General features: G+C 40.1%; 1 long non-coding RNA gene across 1 annotated transcript in view; it reads right to left on the bottom strand.

The window, feature by feature from the left end:
* The window catches only part of LOC116097988, a 46,637-nt gene extending 27,526 nt beyond the window's left edge, over window positions 1–19,111 (bottom strand). Inside the window, exon 1 of the long non-coding RNA XR_004121643.1 lies at window positions 18,508–19,111. This is a non-coding gene — a long non-coding RNA (uncharacterized LOC116097988). The remainder of the gene's footprint in view (window positions 1–18,507) is intronic.
* Window positions 19,112–19,475: the final 364 nt, after the last annotated feature.

Here is a 19,475-nt window from a genome sequence, read left to right as displayed (position 1 = left end):
TCAAAGGGAGTAGAGGCTCTTGGCCCTGTGAAGGTTCTATGCCCCAGTATAGGGGAATGCCAGGGCCAGTAAGCAGGAGGGGGTGAGGTGGTGAGCAGGGGGAGGGGGGAAGAAACAGGGGTTTGTTTTAGTTTTTGTTTTTGTTTTCTATTTTATTTTATTTTTTGTTTTTTGGGAGGGGAACCTGGGAAAGGAGATATTGTAAATAAAGAAACCATCTAATAAAAAAAAGAATTTTGAAAAAAATATACATCTAATATGTTTGGAGTTATTTAAAATTTTTATTGAGAAAAATGTATGTATTTTCAGTATTGCTGTAGGCAAGCATCTACATAAGAGTGTTCAACTGATTGTTTTATATCAAACAACTTTTATAATACTCATTTTTATTGTTACAATATTTTATAAATTTTAAAGAATATGACAAAATAAATAAAAAATAAAACAGTCTAGTTTAAGGTTTTATGTATTATGTTCCATAAATGGGTGATTAGGATTAGATGAGGAGAAAAACAAACCATGTCTCTCTTCTTTGAAAAGACCAAACTTCTGGGAGCCCATATCTTCCATTACTAAGTGTACTATCTTTCCAGAAAAACATGTAACCAATTCTCTCAGTTTATGAACATAGTATGCCCATCCCTAATATTCTCTTAACAGATCTGACTGACTACAAGTAGACTGATCAAGTAGACTGTAAGTTACTGAAGCCTTTAGCTAAATTTCCTAGAAGTTAAAATCTCTCTTAGCAATTAGCTTAGGACATTATAAGAGCAAACGTTCATATCTGCCTCCTGAGTAACCCACGTCTATACCCTAAGTGATTTCAAAAGAATTTCATGACTACATGGAAATTGATTGAACACATAATCTATTTTCCTCATGTGCATGTAAATTTTGCATCTCAAAATACTGGGTTTCTTTCACTTCCAATGGGAGTTTTGCACACAGTCTATAAATCTTGCTGTTAAGACATTTTCCTTCATTATCCTAAATTTATCTTAATTTCAATCCAATTATAAACTGTTTACTAGAGTTTTCCCCTCATATAATTGAGCACAGTATAGTTGATTTTTTAACTGTAAACATACATCTGTGAATAATTCCTAAATGCCACAGTACATAGGAGATCCTGCAGCATAATGGAAGTAATTTATTTCCAAATTGCTCCCATTTCTCTCATGCCTTGCTCACAGTGCTTTATTAAAATCAAGTCCAGCAGGTATGACAGGAGGCTGACCTTGTTTCTGTAGAGCTACACACGCTGCCCTCCCAAGACTTCCCAGGCTCTTGTGTAACCCAGAAACTCACAATCTCCATAGCAGAGTCTCAGGGAAACAAGAGGAATCCAAAGAAAGTCCATGGAGGTTGGGATTCTAGCTCTGCCAAATTCTCCAGTTTCGTGACTTTGAGCCTTAGTTAACCTCCTTTTGCCTTATCTACTGCATAAGAGAACTGGAAGCACAATAGCTTCTTCATAACTCCACTATGAGGCATAAATTACTAGCAACATAAAGAATGTAAGCGGCATGTTAACAGTTGCTATTAATATAATTATCATATGGTCACTTTTATTCTTGACAAACTCGTTAGCAGACAATTTGGAGGCATTAAATAGATGAAATTGCCCCATAGAGGTTCTACATCAAAAATGATAATAACAACCATAATACGATCTGTTTATTCTATCATCTTCATGGTCAAATGTCACGGACCAGCCAGTCAAATCTATTTTCAGAAAATAAACCAGCCAACTGTGTTATTCTCGAATTAAAGACCTTGGCTTCCTATTCAACAATTTGAACAATGTGTCAGTTGAGTCAGACTCATTGAAATGGTATTGGACATCTTCTATGTGCAAGGCACTGAGTCAAGATGTTATCAAGACACAAAAATAAAGGTTTATCCAGTGACTGTTAGATGACCTTCGCTATGTCAGGCATGAAACTAGGTAATAAGGATATAAAGAGAAGAGATAAAAATAGTCTTTATTCTTGAGGAGTTTCTAATCTCAGAATGGAAAGAAGACTGTGGGGAGGGTATTAGTTATAACAATGGCTAATGACTGTATGAGAAAAGGACAAAATTTGAAGGGAGAGAAGGACCAGATGAGATGGAGAGAGGAAGATATCCAGGCCAATATGATATCTAAGCTGAACACAGTATCAGGAGGCTGGAGAAGGTCCAGGCCGTGTACTAGGAAGCATAGACAAAGCCCCAAGAGGGCTTTCTTCCATGAAGAAGGGAGCAGGAGTGACGTCTGGTGTGTAAATCACGAGGCAAGTATGGATAGAAGGGGGAAGATGCTCACAGAACACAGTGAGCCATGCTAAGGGGCTTAGAAAGGAGAAGGCCCTGAAGGGTTGGCCAAGGAATGTGGTTATCAGCATTGTAACCATAATTCTGGCTGAAGAGTAAGGACCAGATAAGTTAGGAGATGGTGGGACAAGACTTGAGTGACAAAAATAATTCAATTAGCAAGACCTGGACTCATAGAAGACTGTTGGAACATAAAGAAACAATGGTTTCAAAAGACACTGAGAAGAGAGGCTCAACAAGGTCTGGCAATTGCAGTAAAGTGGGTGGGGAAGAAGGAAGAACCAAGAACAACTTACAATAAGAGAGAAGACAAAAAAAATAGAGAATGAATCTGCCTGTCCCTGTCTCTGTAGTATAGAAGGTAGAACAGAACATAATCATTGATAGAACAGATACAAAGTTGCAGAAGTATGCAGAGACCATCCCTTAGAGCCCCCAGAAACATTCCCCAAGTAGACAGGGCCTAGACCCCAATGAAGATTCCTGGGGGTTCGGGCATGCTTGAACAAGTTGAAGGAGTGTTTCCATCCTTCAGTGGTGTCAGAGCCAGAACATGGATGCTTGAGGGTGACCAAAGTGCTGAAGACAAAGTTGTCCACAGGAATATGACCTCGAATTCTAGGGTGAGAGTGTCTGCCTCTGCACCATCCTTCTCTAGCTGCACATCTATAAGGTTCGGTCCAGCTCTTGATAGGCTTGGGCATTGCTATTCTGAATATATTATCAGAGAAGACCTTGTCATGACACAAGCTAGGAGTATTCAAAATGTGTAAGGTCCTGGGTTGAAATACTTCAAAAAAAAAAATAGGTAAAAGACAAACATTTACATAATGCTTCAAAGCTTTTCTGTATTGGTTTTATGTCCTGGATTAGATTTTGACATTAACATCAGACTTGAAAAAAATTAGCATTGCTCTCAGCATGTATTCAAAATGCTGGTACCTTCTACTCCAGCCCTCCTAACCTCAGCCCTCTGATTAGAGTGTTGGCCTTGCCATGGAGGCACACGGAGGAGTGTTCCTGCCTTTTAAATTGCCAAGCCAGCACATGTGGGATGCATCTTTAACCACAGAATATGTTTTCTTTAAGGCCTTTCCACAATCGTAAAATCTTAAATTTAATAAGGACTAAGGAAGCCTATAAATCAAACACGATAAAATCATAACTCATACACCTTGTTCTAAGTGGGCTACATATATTTTTATCATTGAAAAGTATAGATCTGGGTGTTCTGCAAATACTGGTTTCTCCAGCAGTCTGGGGGACAAAGCCGCATTAGTTTTCAATTTACAGAACATGATGTTAGTGATTACATTAACTTAATCTAATATTATTTCCCATATTTAAAGATAGAATGAGAACCGTGTGTTTCAATTGTTGTTGGCTTTAAAAACATAAACGGGAACGCATGTGCGCATGTGTATGTGTGCATATACATAAAGGAATAAGGACTCGGCTGGCCTTCCATATAATCAGCCGAGTTATTAGTACAGCTGCGCATTCTGTGTCTCATGGGATTAGAAGCTTGGCCTGAAATCTCATTTAATTACAGAGCATTGACTACCATGGACCTCTTGCATCTGGACCCAGGATAATAGAGAACATTTTGTCTGAATGGTTTGTAGTGTTTGGGATGGAAACACGTGTAGTTCAATTTCTAACATTTGATTGAGAACAAAAAGCAGAAATTCACAGATGGTTAGCTCAGCCTATTAAACAATTTCACTAACGTTCCTCAACTCTTTTCTCCTATAGAGACTTCAAAAATTCAGTTCTTTCCCCTTTGGCATGTAGGGTGAAAGGACAAAATAATATATTTAGTTCATCTGTACATGAATGTAAAAATAATATTTGTCTCAAGTTATCATAGGAACAACACAAAGCAATGTAAGTAAAAGGCCACAACAAAAAGTTAGATATGTTAGTTAATTATAAATACTACTACCATTACCGGTTCGTTCATTCTTCTTTAGAAGAAAAACAGCCTTTAAGAACCACCCCAGGTACAAAGCCCTCTTCTCCATGCGGGGAGTAGAGTGATTAATAGTACAGTTTGTGCTGCTGCTCTACCACACTTTGCATCTAGAGAGGAAACTAGGTGAATAAGAAGATGCTTCATTGAGTAATAAGCACTGTGAGAAATCTGAAGCAAATAATGGGACAGCGCCATTGGGACTTTTAGGGAAAGTCTCTCAGAAGTACAGCATTGTAGATGGAGGCTAAATAAATTAAATGAGAGAAAACCAGCTACTAGAACTATGTTTCTAGATGGAGAGCAAATACAACAGCCCTGAGCCTGGCCCATAGAAGGGTACCACAGGCACTGGAAGGTAGGGGCAGGCAGGATAAAAAAGTTGAAGCTTAAGGAACACTAGATGGGAAACCAGTCTTGTCCCTGATGCAAATTTGGACTTTATCCTCAGAACTGTAGGAAGCCACTGAAATATGCTAGGCACTGAAGAGATATCTTCCAAATCCTAATGTATGAAGGCCACCACTCTAGCTGTTGTGTGGAAAATGGATTAAGGTGTGGTTGGTGAGGAGGAGAATGACCAGAGTTGCACCACAGACATGAATGCAGTAGCTATTATGTATAAAAGAAGGATGGCTTTCTGTGATACTTAGATTAAGATGCTAACAGTCAACTAGATGGAGTGGTCAGTAGGGAAGCTTGCTGCAGAACACTAGAGAAGGGCTGAAGACTTAGCCACAGCTGCAAAATCAGAGCAAGATCAAGTAAAGGTTTGGATCTGAATTGTCCCATAGGGAGGTGATAGAAGGGAAAAAAGATGGGTACCACTATGTTTTGGGATATCCCCACATTCACAACCTTAGCAAGAAAAACCATCAAAGGGGCAATAAAGAAAGGCAGTGGGAGTTCTAGGAAAGGTTTTCCAAGAGCCAAGGGGGAAAAAAAGTGTTACGAAGGAACAAAGGGTTTACTGGTAAGTCTGGTACCATTGGGAGAAATTGATGAGAACCCAGAGGAGCCAATTGCATTTGGTGATGGAGTAGTCGCGGATGACCTTGAGACGAGATCTAAATGGTGACTGTAGTGGGCTGAGAGGAAGACTTGAATCTGAGGAATATAGAAAGCAATCCTAATTAGCGCTTCTGCAAAGTTTCACTATGAAATTTAAAGATAAGAAGAGTAGCTCTAAAAAGTCTTTCCCATGATAACTAAGTCTAGTCAGTACCATTTTTATGGTTAGGGAGCAATGTATATAACCCCTATGTAACTGAAGCCTTTTTTGATAAATAATAGAACTTAACTGTTTACATATTAGTCAGCTGATGCAAAAAGAGCTTATGTGACTTGCATAAGACATTGCAATTATTAAGTAGAGGTACTAGCATCAGATGTTTCCAGCTTCATTTCCCCTGGATTTCCTACAAAATTGCCTACATTTTCAGCCATTACCTCTAGCTAAATAAATCTGTATCCCTGGATGCTTGACTCCATATATATATATATATATATATATATATATATATATATATATATATATATATATATATATTCCTCACTACACAAACCTCTTTGATACCCACCCACCCTGGCTAATGACCTCATACAACTAGAACACCAATGGTAGAAACAGCTTAAGATAATCTAAACAATGGTGGATCATGAGCCAGCTTTTTCCTGCTCTCTGTTCTGTGGTCCTCAATATCAGTTTTATCTTATGCATCCCAGATACATTCTATAGCATAAAAAAAAAAAAACCTGTATTTTCCATAGTTCAAAAAGATAGACAATTCCTTATTTACCTGAAACTTAGCCAATCTCCTGAGCCAATTAAGGCTGTATGTACCTTTTTTTATCAGTCAACTGTCCAACATAAATGGGCTTATACTCGGACTAATGAGCAAGATATAAAACTGTGGATGCTCATTGCCCTCCCTCTTATGCAAAATGTCAGCAATGATTCATAGATAGATCCTTTGTGAGAAACCAATCCACATGAAAGCCAATAGGGAAATATGAAGTACCTTCATGACTGAATCCCTACCAGATCACAGTACCATGTGAATAGTTAAAAAAAAAAATAAATAAAGCCTCCTAGCTTCTATGTTCTTCGTGGAAAGGAGAGTGGTTTGAATGAAATATTATTGGCCATTTAGTCGGTCTCCGGTTGATGATCCTGTTTGGGAAGCTTAGGGGGTGTGTTCTTGTTAGAACAAATATATCACTGGAGGTGTGTTTTGAGAGCTTAAAGACTTGGCACAATTTTCAGTTTACTTGCTTTGACTGATGTTTGCAGTTCGAGGTGCGAGCTCTTAGATGTTCCTTCTGCCCTACTTGCCTGCTGCCATGCTTCCCCACCTTGATGGTGACAGACTTTTGTCTTTAAGTCCATGAAAAACTCTTCCTTCTATAGTCATCTTGGTACAAGGAGTGACTATTGTTGTGTCAGGCCTGACTATCTTGTTCGTTGGAGGAATGTGGAAGCCTTTGAAATAAAAGCATTTGAACACTGTAGTGAGCAATCCTATTGTGAGGTCCAAAGGAAATTCCAACTCCCCAAACTCCAAAAGGCAGTTCATATATCCAGAAATGAGCTCAATCCACTAAGATTTCTGGTAGTTAGGTAAAAGCCAGCAGTCCTCAGGAACTTCTGAAATCAGTTTCAACTTGCCAAAAAGGGTCATTTTTCTTAACTCTGGCAGAAGGGACAAATAGTCTCTCTGACATATGCCTGCAGTTGCACATCAAAGCAGATGCCAGCCTCCTAGCTCCCTCCATATCAGAAGTACCTGTTAGGCATTACAAGATCTACCCTCGAGACCTGGCCTTCCTCACCTCTTCAGGCTTCCCTCCTCCCAGACACCAGGTCTCTCTCCTTACAAATATCAAGGTTCTTCACACCAGGCTCCTTTTACTCTCACTATACTCTTTCTGTTCTCTCTCTCTCTGGGTATCTTCCTTCTCTTGCAGATAACCCTGGCCATGCCCAGTCTGATTCTCTCTCTCTCTCTCTCTCTCTCTCTCTCTCTCTCTCTCTCTCTCTCTCTCTCTCTCTCTCTCTCTCTCTCTCCACAAGAAAAGCCTTAACCACATCATGGAGTAGTCATGTAGGCTGTTTCTTTACTCTACTCTCTCACATATGGAACTTGAAACACAGTAGTGTGGAGAGCTGTACAGACTAAAAGACCAGAGCAAACAATTTCACAGGAGAACAATATTTGCAACTTGGCAAGAGACTGTTTCTGTGATATTTTTGACCAAAGGGGGGGGGAAGTATCTGATTTCTATCCCTGACCTAAGAACTTACCTGAGACTAAATTTAAGATTAATAGAACCAGGCATTATGGTGCACACATTTAATTCTAACATTCAAGGCAATGGCAGGCAGATTTCTGTGAGTTTAAGGCCAGTTTGTGTAAAATCCAAAATTAACCTGTAAGCCTCACCTGACCATTGACCAGGTAACTTATTAAAATGCTGAGAGTTGTAGTTATAAGTTCCATCTCCTGAAGGACCAGGTAACCTCCTGAGATGCTGGAAGTTGTAGTGCTTGGAAAACAAAGCCTCATGGGAGAAGTATAATAACCTATGAGTTTTGTCCATAAAGAGCCTTACAACATGTGTCTCAAAGCTGCTCATCTGGAAAATTCCAGAGAGTCGTCCTGACTGAAGTCCATCTTTTGTAATGTTTAATAAAGCTTGCTTCAAGTTTGGCTCAAAATGGCAGGCATGTTTTTTCTCCAGCAAATCTTAGGATTAACATCTGGTCTACATAGTGAGTTCCAGGATAACAGGACTGGGTAAAGAGACTCCCTTTAAAAAAAAAAAAGCAATAGACTAAGCTAAAGAGATGGCCCAGTGGAAAAAAGCATTTATTGCTGTTGCAGAGGTCTTGGGTTCAATTCCCAATATCTACATGGTGGTTCACAAACATCTGCAACCCCAGTTCTAGGGATTCCAACAGGAACATACAAGCTGTACATACATGTATGCAGGAAAACACTTATTGGCATAAAATGAAATAAACCTAAAAAAATAAATAAATGTAATGGGTAGAGAAGATTTCAAGACAGCCTTATTTTGACTCTGTCACATAGTTTTAATTATTATAGTAATCACTACTGTGTAAGTCTATAATAAAAAAAGAGCTAGTAGGGAAGAAAAAGACTACTACATATACAGCTTGAAAGACAGAGAGCAGGAGGAACAAAAATATGAAACAACCAGTACCCCCCAGAGATCCCTGGAACTAAACCACCAACCAAGGAGTACACATGGAGGGACCCATGGCTCCAGCCACATATGTAGCAGAGGATGGCCTTGTTGGGCATCAGTGGGAAGAGAGGCCTTTGGCCTTACGAAGGCTCAATGTCCTAGTGTAGGGGAATGCCAGGACAGGGAATCAGGAATGGGTGGGTTGGTAAGCAGGGAGAGAAGGGTGGGATAGGGGTGGGAATACAGGAGGAGAGGGGAGTATATGCTAACCATGGGGATGTTTGGAAGTGTCCAACCATTAAGCTAGTTAAGGTATAATAAATATAAAAGGTGCATTTTTCATTCATGAATCCAGAGCTCTTGGATGGGTACAGAGACTCACATGCACCCACTGGGAACATAGAGTGAACTTTTAAACAATTCGTTGCTACAGCCTCTGTTCTTTCAAGTCTGTGGAAACCTCTCATATAATTCATGTTGCTTCCTTATACTTTACATAGTTGAGAAATCCTGCAAAGAACAGTTCTTACACTGATTTATATAATTCTTGAACTCATGTTTTCAGAATTCTTTCCCACAGCCTGAAGGGCATTTTTGAAGAGGAACACAAGAGACATTCTCACTTCCTGGAATCATGCTGTTTCTGATTATCATGGAGTTACTAACCTTGGCAGGGAGTACATTCCCTGAAAGAAGAACATAAAGTAATATATATATCATTATACAAATGAACCTTAGGCCTACAGTAATCATCAGAATTTGAGAAGACCCACACCCTGCTGGCTCTTTTCTGGGGGGTTGTGGGGGAGAAGCACTGTCACACTGTGTAGCTGGCCAGCAGCTACACAAACCGGGTTCCTGAAAGAAAGGCAGGGGCCTGGGAATAGGGGAAATCAGACAGCGAGAAAAATAATGAGACGAAGTCAAAACATTCCGATCAAGGTCCAATATGTATTTTAGAGTCTGAGAATATATAGGGAGGAGACCCATCCCCCACTATGCCAGGATCTTGTGGCCTCATTAGCGTCTTGTTGTTTTGTCTGGAAGGCAGGTGAAGCAGCTCAGCAGGGCATGACTACTATAGGAAAGTTGCAGACTTGGCTGAACTGTAAACCTCACCTAAGGCAGAAGACTCCAGCCTAGGTGGGCTAGCTGTTTGTAGCAAGGACAAGGTCTGGTTCAGCCTGCTTGAAGCTGGGGGAGGTCACAACACTGTCCCTTCTGTGGCCATTCTAGAACAGGCAATGAAGAACGAAAGAGTAAATAGGTCGTGGAATTTCCCTCCGAGGTTCAAGTGAGCAACGGAGGCCAGGCATATGGCAGGTACTCCCTAGCTAGAGGCCCTCAGAGATGTTGCGTGAAGCTCACAAAGCCTAAGTTGTGTTGTAGACACCAAGGTATTGGAGTTGCCAGAACCCTGAGATATATGCCAAGAAGATATGTACACAGGGGTAGAACCAGCGCAAGAAGAAAAACATACATCACAGGCAAAGATCTGGAAGGGCAGAGCCACATAAACACTTTGGTAATGGACATGAAGCTAGAAAAATTGGTATTTGCTTTACTAAGCTCTAATCTTTCTTTGGTCCATTGTTTTCTCTTCTTTGTCCCCCCCCCCACTCTTCCTTTTTGGATTAGGTCTATATTCAACATTCCAAGGAGTTACAATTAAGAGATTACCATGAGTCTCAGAAATTGACATTGGGCTTTAGATTTTTAAAAAGTATGGAGACTGAAAGTCTATGAGGGTTTCTGAAGCTGATCAAATATATTGTGATATGGCCAAAAGACTATGGGAGCCAGGGAGTAGAATTTGGCAGTTCTATACAGTCTCTAGCATTTGTAATGCTTAATCCTCAGTTGGTGGCTGTGTTTGGGAGATGTGGCCTTGCTTGAAGAATACCTCACTTGGGACAGAATTTGAAAATTTAAAGAGAGAGAGTGTGTGTGCTCTCTCTGTTTGCAGCTCAAGATGTGAGCTCTCACTTTTCCCTGCTACCATGCCCAGTGTTTGTTGCAATGCTTCCCAGCCATGTTGGAACCATAGGACCAAAATAAACTCTTCCATCTATAATTTGTTTTGGTCATGATGTTTTATCAGCAATGAATACCTAACTAAGACAAAAAAGAACAAAACCTACTATATGCCCAATGTTCCAACTTCTCCAAGGTCTGCCTGAGATCTAACTTCTACCTAAGCTTGTCTTGGAGTACTTACAGGACATGGCATGTGTAACTGCCACAACTAATTGAAGGTGGAGATGATGGAGCAGGCTAGCAATCACCATAATGATTCTACCCCTGAGCTCATTTAAGTGATTGGGTGAAAGCCCCAGTTCACAGCTTCTACTTAGGACAGTTAAAAACATACTCCATAAATTCAGTGATCCTACTTATATGGAGGTTGCCTGAGGAATAGTGTCAGTCTTACTTATAAGAACACAAATGTGATAGAGTATACTCTAGAGGCCTAGGAGTCAGTAATGACAAGTAAAATGTGTGGAACTTGTGGAAATGTTTAATAGATTCCTCACAACTGATAGGTGACATCTTTCTAATACCAAAGAGTCCATGTGGACTAAGAGTAATGGTTGTTTAAAACAGAAATGCAATACAGAGAATAAACAAAATGAAAAATCAGTCAAGAATGTTCCATAAAAGTATAAGATACATCCCTAGGAAATAACTCTAATGAACCAGAAGTAAATAACTTACCTGATGCAGAATTCATAGAAGTGCACTGAGGTCAGAGACAAAGTGAACATTTAAGCAATGAGACAGAAAACTTTAAAAGTGTTGAACTGAAATCATTTAACCAAAGAATGCAATAAAGGAAATGGAAAAAAAACTTGTAGAGGTATTCAATAGCTGACAAAATCAAACAGGAAAAAGGTTAAGGGAATTAAAAACCAGACTATTGGTAAATATTAAGCCCAAGATGGTTTTAAAAGAAAAAGAAAGACTGAAAGTTTTGCTGGACACCATTCACTAGAATGATACATATATTTTGGGACTCTGAAAGTGGAGAGAGTTGAGAGCAGAGGGAGAGAGACAGAAGACAGACACAGAAAGACAGGCAAAGAAATAGAGGAAAACACACAGAGAGAACCATATGACTATCAACAGATTCCTCAGAAGAGATCGTAAAGACTATAAGACAATGAGATGATAGATCCTAGGTGCTGGAAAAAAGAAGAAAAATTCTGACAACCCAAGTACTATACCCAACAAAACTGTTCTTTAAGAATGAAGGTGAGGTGAAGGTTTTTCCTAGAGAAATGAAAGCAGAGAACTACATTATGACTATCCATCGTTGACTATATAAGCTAAACCTCATAAGAAAATGTATACTTTACATGTAAAAGTGGAAATGGAAATTGTTGAGACTCAAAAAAGGACTCAAAACAGCAACTTGATAACTTAGAAGGTCTGAAATATGTTGATGAAAGTAAATGAATAGGGAAATGTAAATAACACACTGGAATAGTGGTGATCAAATCATCGGATTCTGATATCAAAGTTAAAAGGTATGCAACTATCCTCCAAACATCCTTGGCATGTTGAGTTATGTTTGGTTCACTCCTGTTGAAAACATAAAACTTTCTGGCCAAGATAATTTGGAACAAAAGACTTATCCTTCCAGATAACAATTCGTCAATGAAGGAAGTCAGGGCAGGAGCCAAGGAGGAGCACTATTTGCTGGCTCATTCTCTGCCTTGCCCTCTTGGACTCATACCTAGCCAGCTTTATTATACAGCCCTGGGCCACCTGCCATGGTATGGGGCCATCTACAGTAGGCTAAAAGACTAAAACTGAAAGATCCTCAGGTGACTCACATGTACAGTAAAGTTTGAGCAACATCACTATAGAATACTTCTATACATGTCTTCTATTCCAGATTCATTGGATTACGCCTGGCACTGCATACATCAGATGTTTATGCATATGATTTGTATATTTATGTTTGGTATATGTGCATGTGTGTTCATGCAAGTATGTGTAAATATATGCATCTGTGAGTAGAAGCCATAAATCATTGTTGGTTGTCTACTTCAAGTATTTTGCAGTTTATTTATTCATATTTTTCATTAAATTTTTGAGAATTTTATGCAGGAAAATTCTACCTCATTTCTGCCCCTCACTCCAGTTCCTGTGTTTTCCTAGCTCCTTCTCAAACCCATGACCTCTTGTATAAATATTATTGTTACATACACACACCCTTCTGAGTTTGTTTAGTGTTGCACATTTGTGCATGTGTTTAGGGATGACCACTCAGGACTGAAAAACTTCTCTGGGGGCTTTTTCTCAGAGAAAACTGGCTATCTCCCTCTCTCAGCAACATTTGGTTATCTGAAGCTCTTCATCAAAGGAGTGACGCCCTGTGAAATTTCCAGCATATATATAGGCATGTTGACTAGTGGTACCATTATTCAGAACTTGTTTAGGAAGCCATACCATGTGGTATCCCTGCTATGCATATAAGATACTATCCCACGGCAGGTATTCTTGTCTTGTGGCTTCATCTCTTTTTTTCCCCCCGAGGTAGGCTTTCTCATTGAAGATGCAGTTCATAAACTTTGGCCAGCAAGGTTTACTTCAAGTACCTGTATACACACTACCAAGCCCAGCCTCCCCCCCCCCAAACTTACATCTTTATGCTTGAATGACAAGCACTTGGCAATTGAGTCATCTTTCTAGTCCCCTTTTCTTTCTTCATTTTATGTTGAATTTTTCAATGAACTCCATTTTGGCTATAGTTTTTCTCAAACATTTTCCTTAGATTGAATAGATACATAACATACTAAATAAATTTCGGTATATTTGCAAAAAAAAAAAAAAACCAAACAAAAACAATTGATGAATCTCAGAATTCTATTAGACAAAAGAAGCTAGATATAAATGAATACATGCTGTATGACTCCACCCACAAGAACTCAAAATCAAACAAAATGGAATAGCTAATGAAGGCCAGAATAGTTGTAACTATGATAATAAGAATGTCAGAATTTACTAGGAATCTGAAAATGTCTGTTTCTTGTTCTGCATGATAGTTATATGTGTTTAAACATATGTAAGAACATTCAACTGCATGCATGCTTAAGATCTTGACATTTTTACATCCTGTGACATTTACATCAATGAAAATTTTAAAAATGGCTTTGAATTGATGACAAGTGAATTAAAGACTACAAAGTGAAAGGGGGGAAAGTGAAAAATCAGATCAAGAATAAGTTTGTCCTTCATAAAATGTACAAGATTGAACCAAAACCTGCTGAAGGCAAGTCCTAACAAATTCTACAGTAGCAAATGTACTTAATTCATTTTAAATGTTCGTAGGTTTCATGACTAAAATGAAGAAGTGCAGATACCTACATTCCAAACAAGCCCTGCAGGCAGTATGCCACATGGGCTTAGAAGAAGAGACTGAATAAGCCCTACTTCCCTCCACTCAGGGGCCCTAGAACATGGAAGAAGGTGGGAAAAAAAGACAGCTAAGCTTCCTCCACTTTCATTCCAGAATCCTTCCCAGAAACCTACATCTTAGGCTCATCTGGGGGATAGAGAGAACAAAGCAGACTTAAACAATTAAAAATGCATATGGTTGAGATCTAGCCTGTGAGCTCCAATTGCTAGGACTTGTAATATTCAATTACAACTTCTGGCCAAGAGTTAACTAAGTCAGTTAACTAAGAATAAGTGAATAGAGATTTTTCATTTAATTGTTCAAATTATTTGAGGGCTAGGAACATAGCTCAGTTGTTACAGTATGTACCTAGCATGCATAAAGCCACATAAATACCACACAAACTAGGTATACTACTACCAAATAAACTAGATATGGTGGTGTACAGCTGTAAATCCCAACACTTGGGAGGTGAGGCAGAGGGGTTAGGAGTTCAAGATCATCTTTGAGCATCATTGGAGTCGGAAGCTAGCATGGGATGCATAATAATCTATCTCAAAAAAATTAGCTAATTTTTTATTTAATTTTAAAGCTACTGATCAATTGAAAAGCATGATGTAGTCAAGAACGTCCTGCTCTCTGACAGGATGTAAACATGAAACATAAAAGATGGAGAAGAGAGAGCTCTGTGCCCTCCTCTGAGCCCTGCATCCTCCTCTGAGCCCTGCATAAAGAATTAGAACAGGAATAAACAGTTCAACTTCTCAACACACTCCTACTAGGTCCTGAGAGGGGCAGACACTGGAGCAGTTGAACAGATGCTGCCACACCCAGCATCCCCAGTCCAGCTTCCATGTCATAGAAAAGGCATTTGCTACAATACATTCACATTTCCACACCAGGGGCCTACTGTCACTGTTTTTTCCCAACCTCCATACCAATGAAATTTGTGAAGCAATTGTTGCATTTCCTGGAGCTGAGAGACTCCTTGTATTTCCATTCATCTCCTGCTTTCTGGGGTTCTGCATTCAGGCATAAGGAAAGAAAAAGCTGGGAGAGCAGCGGGGTTTGGTCTGAAATCAGTACACGGAGTATCAGCCCACGTTGAAACAGATCTTTTTGTAAAGTTGAATGCAGCTGATAAAATAATAGATGGTCCTGCTGGGTGGAAGCTATGGGGATGCAGCTAATGGGACTCACAGAGGTTCAAGGGACCAAGCCAACAGTGGCAACAAGAAATGGTGAAAAGCCAAGATCTAAATGAGGTAAATTAACCCAAGAGGTAAGTGTGTGTCTGTATATGCATGTATCTACCTGTGGCAACTGGGAATGTGTTGAGAGAAAAATTTAGCCATCACACACACACACACACACACACTACACACTCTATATTTAGCATCCTCTGCTGTAAGTTTGAGCATTGTCTGGCAAGTACTTTTGGTACTATATTTCAGCTATACTCCTGCTGAGAAAGCAGGTTCCCCAAGATAAAAGGGTGTGTATTCCATTAAACTCAAATCAACTGAATTGTTAAGCCACACAAATATTTCCATACAATTAGTAGCATAAGTATAGTTTTTCTGAATCATGTCACATAAATAAATCTTAAAACATATTGCTGAAGTCACAATGTTCATTTAGAGTTCCCAATCCTCAACTTCTCTTAGTGATTTCCAGCCCATTCAACATCTTAGGAGTCCAGGACATATATTCCACAGCTAGAATGTATGAGGCAACCATAGCCTCTCTCCTGAAGGTCAAGACCATTTTATTTTAACCTTCTGGATCATGTCCTTCCAAGAGAATACCAGAGTGTCTCCTGTGGATTCAGAGAAGATTGTGATGAGAAGGGACTGCAACCATCTGCAACATTTACAGAATGTATGTGTGCAAGAGAGAGCGGCAGACAGAGAGACAGACAAAGACAGAGACCAGAGTGGCAGAGAATCAAAAGGATACCTGCTTTAACAAGAGAGAGTGTTGTGTTTGCTGAGGTTTAAATGAGAAACATGCCCTCCTAATAGAGCCAAGTCTGTACATGTGCTTTCTTCCTTTGTTAGGATTTGTAATCACTTCCCCAAGCTGCTTTATTTTTACAGCAAATAGACTTAAGTAGAAAAGGCTGTGGTGCTGTTCATATAGCATCATGGGCTTGCTGTGCTATAAAGAAGGGCTGCCCTTCTCCAGAGACTGAAGGAAAGGAGGGTTGCAGAATAGATTCCCTGCCCCCATGAAAGTGCAGCTACTGACCTGAGCCTATTCCAAGGTTCTCTGGGACAGAATGTATGGCCCAGGTAGAGGGGTATATATGCTGCTCTTAGTCTTCATAAGCAATTAGAAATTAGTCACCTACTCAATTCTTTAGCATGTCAACATTAGGGTCTGAGAGGTCAAACATTGAAGCCCTTTAAGAGGGAAAAACCTTGGACGATCTAGCTATCCCTCACATGCGGCTAGGTGACATGTCACTGTTAGCCCATAAGCTAAAGGAACTTGAGTCTGTACAGATCTGAAGACAAGAGGATAGACGAGATGTCCTTGGCTTTGCAGCAAAGGTCATGGGTTCCACTTAACATCTGGCTTGGAGATGTAGGAGTTGTGAAAGGCACTCGTGGCCATTCCGTAAACTCAGAGCTTAGCCACTCTCCCTCCCTCAACCTTCCCCATGCATTTCAGTTTGGGCTGAGGATGAACCTGAATATGATAAGGTAATTGTAGGGTCCAGCGTCTTTATAAGTATATGATCTGTCACTTTAGCCTGTTCTCTACCATGGGGCTGTATCTTCAAAATGTACCACAGTGGAGCTCAGGTTTGGCTGTGGACACTCCAACGTTACTTTGAAGCTTATTTTGCTATTCACTAAATGCTAAATTATATGTTGTTTCCAATCCCTTCTATGTGTCATTTCATATATCCCATTAGGATTTTAAAATGGGACAACTTATTATGCTGCACATCTCTCCCATGTCCTCAAGAAAACCATATGTAAAGTTCTCTTTAAAGACACCAACTCTCCCAATAGTCAAGAGGCAAATGTAGGCAGAGCTCTATGAGTTCTAGGCAAGCCACGGCTACATAGTCAGACTCTCTCTTTAAATACAAAATAATAGAGTTAAAAGCACTGATTCTGAATCTTGAGGGCTTACCTATAGAATTCCTCTTTCACAGTCATGATCAAGAGCAGCGAGAGACAGTACGTATGATCACTCTTTGGGTACTGTGATGGTTTGTATATGCTTGGCTCAGGGAGTGGCACTATTTGGAGGTGTGGCCTTGTTGGAGTAGGTGTGTCACTGTGGGCATGGGCTTAAAACCCTCACCCCTAGCTGCTAGTGGAAGACTCGAGTTCAGTCTTCCACTAGCATCCTTCAGATGAAGATGTAGAACTCTCAGCTCTACCTAAATGCTACCATGTTCCCACTTTCATGATAATGGACTGAAACCTCTGGACCTGGAAGCCAGTCCCAATTAAACATAGCCCATAAAAGACTTGACTTGGTCATGGTGTCTGTTCATAGCAGTAAAATCCTAAGACAGGGACTTTATGGTCATTTATGCCTTGTACTGAGAACTATAATAAAAAACATCAGGACAGAGTATACAGTAGGTAAATAAATTTTTCTTTGATTCTTTGTGTATCTGTTTATAAGACTACTTCCTGATCCTTTTCTGAAGTAGCATTTTTTTTTCTTCAGAAAATTCTCCCTTGAGATGTTCTGCTGGAAATGAATTATGCAAAGGGTAACCCAGCTGTGCACGCACTTCTACAGGTAATATGGTCATCCACCACTTTAAGAAAACACAATACAAACAGATGAAGCCGTAAGCAGGTAATTATCTACTTTCAGGAAAGACTTTCCACTCTCCAAGAGAGAATTACTCTAGGCCCTTGCATTGTGCTTTTTTTTTTTTTTTTTTTTTTTTTTTTTTTGAATGTTTTGGTTTTAGTTTGCCTGGAGCTCTTTGTAACAAAGGTATACTTATAAGAATCTCTCCTACAGTAGGATTTAGATTTAGAGCTAGGCTACACAATCTATAACTGGCAGCACATTTGCATTTCAAAGCATTTAAAAAAATATTAACACCATACAACAAACCTGTACAAAACAGCAATTAGAAAACGGAAGCCTAAAGGGACATCATCCTCTGGGGCCTGAAGCCTGAGGGAGACTTTTCCAGCCCTGGCCTCTAATCCAGTTGGATTGCATCTGCATGTGAATGAATGACGTCAGGTCCTTCTACAGCTGTGACCCAGTGGGGTCACTGGCCAATCAAAGAATGCAGGCACAGCTGGCCCCGACCATTTGCTGAAAGATCTTATCAAGCTTTCTGCTTTCTTTTCCCCATTAGAACACTGCTTGCTCAAGTTCTCCATTCTCCTCCGCTAACAAATGCCCAGAACAGGAGACTTAAAGGGATCTTCTAATCCACTGGCTTTCAAAGTTGTTACATTTTTGTTTTGTTCTGTTTTAATCAAAGAATCCTTCTCTTTAATTAAGACTTACCCAGAAAAAAAAATGAAATTGAAGGCAGAGGCATTTTTGGATGTATCTGGTCATGAAGAGGGAAGCCAGCAGTCCACCTGCTGCAGTGACTTACCTCTCTTCTCAGTAAGAACTTCCAAGTGAGAAATTCTGCTCCTTTCACAAGCAGACGGAAGGTCTAGAGGCCACACACATTCAGACTTTCCATGGAGAAGTTATAGGCGCTGGAGGCCAGAAGTTATCTTAGTGCACAGCAATTGTTTATTGTGGGGGTCCTGTAGCATTGCTGCCTCCAGCTAAGTGCTGGAGGGCTTTCCCATACTTGTGTTGGCCCAAATTAACTATGGGGAGAGAATGATTCTGGCTCCACAGTGTTTTGAAACACAGGCCTGGAGTAACTTGGGAGGGATTAACAACTTACTGAGAGCACTCTGTTGGCCAGTGTGTGCATTTTCCTGCCAGGTACAATTGTTTTCTCTTCCCTCACCCATCTTGAGCTTGGTTTAATGATGTGGACTCTGCTAATACAAGCTCGCCTCTGCTCTGTGGGGTTGCCTTGCCTTTCCCATCCAATACTGCTTTCATGGTAGGAACGTCAGCTCTGCCATACAAGAGCAACGGTTAGCTCTCACGAAGAAGTTATCCCCTGGATTCTAGGGTCAGTGCAGCTTCCCTCTGAGGTAATTTTCCTCCCAACAACCCAGGTTGAACTGATCTTTCTCTTCTCTCAGAATGGTGTTATTTGCTTGGATCATCAAAATTCTAAATGTCATAATCACCACCGATGGACCTGGTTGTGCAGTCAGATAATCCAGGGTTTGAGTCTTCTACCACTGATGAAACTTTGTAAAGAACTCCTGGATTTTCAAGAATAGGACTCTTCCCTTGCAAGAATGGTGGTACACATTCCGTGCAGTACTGTCCACATGACTGGGCACTGCCTGACACTGAGGAAAAAGTGCCCCTGCTAGGTCACCATTTCCTCACCCTACAGAATTAGGTAGAATAGAGTAAATTCCCCAGAGGAAAGTTTCATCAAGCTGTCAGCGGGAGGGGGGCTAAGCAACCCAATTCTCAACTCTT

This window comes from Mastomys coucha, unplaced genomic scaffold (assembly GCF_008632895.1).
Source record: "Mastomys coucha isolate ucsf_1 unplaced genomic scaffold, UCSF_Mcou_1 pScaffold20, whole genome shotgun sequence".
Lineage (NCBI taxonomy): Eukaryota > Metazoa > Chordata > Mammalia > Rodentia > Muridae > Mastomys > Mastomys coucha.
This window is presented reverse-complemented; position numbering and strand designations above follow the sequence as displayed.